The sequence below is a fragment of the Mirounga leonina genome, unplaced genomic scaffold (genome assembly GCF_011800145.1).
Source record: "Mirounga leonina isolate KUSES-001 unplaced genomic scaffold, KU_Mleo_1.0 Mir_205, whole genome shotgun sequence".
In the NCBI taxonomy this organism is placed as follows: Eukaryota; Metazoa; Chordata; class Mammalia; order Carnivora; family Phocidae; genus Mirounga; species Mirounga leonina.
This window is the reverse complement of record NW_023270515.1, coordinates 3,183,585-3,188,361: the sequence shown is the minus strand read 5'-3', so window position 1 is coordinate 3,188,361 and position 4,777 is coordinate 3,183,585.

The window sequence follows — 4,777 nt, the reverse complement described above, 5'->3', positions numbered from 1 at the left end:
AAAGTTAAAAATAGAATTATCATATGATCCAGTAATTCCACTACTGGGTATTTACCCCCCAAATACGAAAACACCAATTTGAAGGGATATATGTGCCCCTATGTTTACTGCAGCATTATTTACAATAGGCAAGGTATGAAAGCAGCCCAAGTGTCCATCAGTAGACGAATGGATAAAGAACTAGTATATATGCACAATGAAATATTACTCAGCCGTAAAAAAAGAATGAGATCTTGCCCATTTGTGACATGACAGACCTAGAGAGTATTAAGTCAGACACAGAAAGACAAATATCATATGATTTCACTTATATGTGGGATCTAAAAAACAACAACAAATGAACAAACAAGCAAACCGAAAGCAGAAAAAGGCCCCTAAACACAGAGAACAAACTGGTGGTTGTAGGGGTGGGGGAGGCATGGGGGGGGGATGGACACAAATGGGGTGGAGGGAGTGGGAGGCAGGCTTCCAGGTACGGAGTGAGTGAGTCAGAGCGTGAAAGGCACCGCACAGGGAACAGAGCTAATGGGACTGAAATGGCGGGGTAAGGTGACAGACGGTGGTGGCACTTGTTCTGAGCGCAGTATGACAAACAGAGATGCTGAATCACTGTGTTGTACACCTGAAACCAACATAACGTGTGTGTCACTATACTTTCAATGAAAAGAAGGGAAAATACTTGCTGGATAGGAGCCAGGAGTTAGAAGTCAGTCCCTCTCCCCCTCTCTCCCCCCAAACCCCGGGTGGCTGTGGAAATGCGGGCGGCAGAATCTTGCTCCGGGTGCCCTTCAGCACTTAGGGAGGCAGACTCGCAGCGGTGAGCAAGTTATGCTCTTCAGCAAAGAACATTCAAATCGTGCAGGGAAATTCTCGGAAACAGCCAGCAAGTTGCAGCAGGAGGAGAGCAAAGCCACCTTCCTGGGGCGGAGCCTGCTCGGCGGGAGGGGGCTGGACCCGGGGGAGCCTCCCGAGGGTGGGGGGAGGGGAGGGGGCGGGCGAGGGCTGGGGGAGGGCTGGGGGAGGGGAAAGGGGAGGACCCGGCGCGGCGCGGACGAGGCGCCCAGGGCTCCGCTGCCCCTCCGCGTGGGCGGTCCCGCAGGGGACCCTGGTGGCGCTGGGTCATCCTGGGCCCTGGGCTCGGTGGCCCCACGCTCGCTCCGGGACTAAGGGAGCCGGTGGCCCAGGAGGCCCGTGTCAGGGCGGCGCGCCGCTCCGGGGACCTCGAGGAGGACCAGCTCACCGGGCAGACGCCCACGGCCGAAGTGACACACGCCCGGCACCGTTTATCCAGCACCCGGCCCCCTGGAGCCCCGCGGCCATCCTGAGGCAGGGACCCCTCTCCCCGGGTTCCAGGGCCGGCCAAGTCACCTGCCGCAGGAGGGACCCGCGCCTGCCGGCTCCCCGGCCGCCGGCCCGGTCGGCTCCCCGCGGCGGGACGCAGGGGCGGCGCGCGGAGAAAGGGACATCCCCGCCGAGCCGGGCACACCGGGGCCCCCGGGCTGGGGAGGCAGGGGGGCGTCGGTCGAGCTGCGCGGGCCAGGCGCCCGAGGAGGAGGACGCGGACTTGGCACTTCTTCCGAGTCCCCGGGGGCTTGCCCTTCCCTCCGCGGTGCCCTGCCCTCCTCACCCGAGCTCCCGGACGGGTCGACTGTCACTTCGCTGAGCGTCTTGCCCTCGGGGCTCACCTCCCCCACTTGCGTCCGCCCCGAGCCCCTGGGGGGTGCCCACCTGCTGCGCTGAGTTCCTCGCGCGCGGGGTCCACCCCGGCGCCGTGCACAGACGTGGTCGCTAATCCTCACGAGGGCCACTTCCCGAGGCTGGGAGGCAAAACTTGCGCCAGTATTTTTCTTTAAGTCAGTCCACTTTTATTTTTACCTAAAATATACGAAACGTGCAACTTCATGCCTTGATGAAAGGTTTTCATTGACATAAATTATTGACGCTGTAGTGGGTTCAGTCATTTCAGAGAATATGAGTGCTTATAAAATTAAGGATGAGGTTTCTCTGTTTATTAAGAAAATTGCTGGGGCTCATTAAGATGGAAAATTCAATACATTTTGCCTTATTTAATATTCTGACAACTTACTGTATTTTAAAGCTAACATTAAAAGCTTTAAATTTCAATTTATATATGCTTAATCTCACATAAAATGACACGCATTATTAATTTTTTTAAAGCTTACAAGTGATAAAACATCTACAGGTAAAAAATGACCATCTTTCTGTTTTGTGTCCTTTCAGTGATTTAAAGCGTTTCAACTAATTGATTTGCTGTGTTCATCTTAAATCTTTTCACCTGTCACTTGTACTTGCTATGTATTTATGTTAAATATTTGCACAAGAAAAACCCTGTAAATATTTTATACATACCTCAATATAATATCAAGTCTTTTTGTTTTTTGTTTTTTTTTTTCTGTCAAAAAGAGTAGGATATCTTCTACATCTTAACTGTCTTTGGGGTTTCTTGGATGGCCCCAGAGTAGCCACAAAGGCTTATCACCTCACATTATAAAATAAACAACAGGGAAAAAATCACTGAATTATTGAAACTGTGAGTTACTTTTTTTTTTTAAGATTTTATTTATTTATTCATGAGAGACAGAGAGAGAGAGAGAGAGAGGCAGAGGGAGAAGCAGGCTCCCAAGGAGCAGGGAGCCCGATGTGGGACTCGATCCCAGGACCCTGGGATCATGACCTGAGCTGAAGGCAGACGCTTAACCATCTGAGCCACCCAGGCGCCCGAAACTGTGAGTTACTTTTATACTTAGAAATGCCAGCCTTACCTACCTAGGGCCAGTGACCATTAACACAAACAACAGTCACTCTCCTGTAATCCCACAGGGTCTAGAGCCTGGGCTCTGTTCACGATTCCTGCAAGGGACTTTGTTTTCCTTTTACAGATTAAAAAACTGAACTTCAGAGTGGGTTGAGTGGCCTGCGTGAGGAACACAGCCAAGTCTAAGGAAGAGCCGTGCCAGTCTATCCAACCCTGGCCTTGATCTTTGCCCCAATGAGCTTGCTGTTGGGGACTATCGTGGTGGCTGTGGGCTCTGCTTGTGGGCTCAGGAACCCAGTGCTGAGCCTGCAGCAGACACTCCATAAATATTTGTTGAGTGAAGCACCAGATGATTAAATAAATGAAATTGCTGTATTTTATTACTAGACCAGTGTGAGCTGTTAGTCACTTATGCTGCTGGGCCTCATACAGTAGGATTCTGGAGCATAGGAAGTCTGGAGAAAGGTGTCTCTATCTGAGTCCCGGAAACAGCGTCCGAAAGTGACTCATTTTCTAGTCGATTGATTGTTTTTCACCAGCAAAACCGTGTTTACTTTCAAGTTATCTTTGTATCTTTAAAATCCCCATTATTAAAATGTTCATGTAAATGTTACATTTGCTACAATCAATAACCATTTGTCCCTCCAGTCTCCAGGAGATCAATTCTGAGTTCAAGATTATGTGGAGAAGGACCAGTCCGCCTGGTCTTCCTAAGAGGCCGACGGGGAGGGGTGGTTGGGGGGGTGGGGTCTGGAAGTGAGCACGGGCCAAAGAGAAGCCCTGTGGGGGAGGGGACAGTAGGCCGTTTCCAAAGCAGCACTAGGGCTCCATTACTGGGGATAATATAAAATTATCATATGCCCAGTGGAAGGTAAAGCCTATAGAAGCTAGGTCTGAGGCTTCCACATGCCAGCTAGGATCAGCATCTCCTTCCTTGGGTAACACAAAGATACAGTTAGTGTCGTTAAAATGCTCCCTCCTTGATCCTCTCCCCCCATCCTACCTCCATTGTTAATCTCATTAGACCCAGAAGAAACCTTCCCTCAATGTACAGTCCCGCAGGAGTGAGTGGTTTTTAGGCGTGGAAGTTTGCAATCACACTTCTCGACCTCTGACTCAGATATCTTTCCAAGATCCAAGCTCATTCAAGGCTGGGAATCTTTTTCGCCCAAAGGTGGAAAACCATCTTTTCTCCCCAATTCGTTCTACGTGTACCAAAGATACTGTTGTTTAGAAAAGGATGGAGGTACCCTGCTGTCTTTAAACTGCACTTTAGATCTGCTGTTGGGGTGATTAAAAAAAAAAAAGTTACTTCCAAAGTGTAGAAACGTGAGACACTAATTTCCAGGGAATTATGCTTAGTGAAAAAAAAGCCAATTCCAAAAGATCCCACACGATGTCATTCCCGTGTGCAAACATAACCTATTTTGAAATAACACAATTTTAGAAATGGAGGTTAAGACTCGTGATGGCCAGGGTTTGGGGGTTCAGTTCTACAAAGGGGCGCCGGAGGGGCCATTTCCCGATGGTTTGTTCTCGATCTTGACAAGCAGCGGTAGATACACGAACTTACCCAGGTGATAACATTGTACAGAACTTAATGCACGCCAACGAGGACAAGTAAAAGCGGGGGAATCTGAGGAAGATCCGTGCTTTGTATGAAAGTCCATCTCCTGGTTGCTGGATGCTTTTTTCCTTTTTTGGCCAAGTTCTGCCAGGTGATGGCGCCGGGACAACGTAGCAGAGTCGCTTATTCCCTACAACCGCGCAGAAAACCAGATCGCCTCGGCCCCAAGCCACGCGCCCACCCACTCAGGCCAGCCGCCGCGCGCGCCCGCCGGAGGACGCAGCGGCCCGACACGCCCCTCGGCGCGTCCGCGGGGCCCCGGCGCCCGGCGGGAGGCGGGGCCGGCGGGCGGCGGAAGTGACGTCAGCGGGCGGGGCGCACACCTGGGCACCTGGGCGGCCGCGGCGGCGCGGGGCGGCGGCGAGACGCGCGCG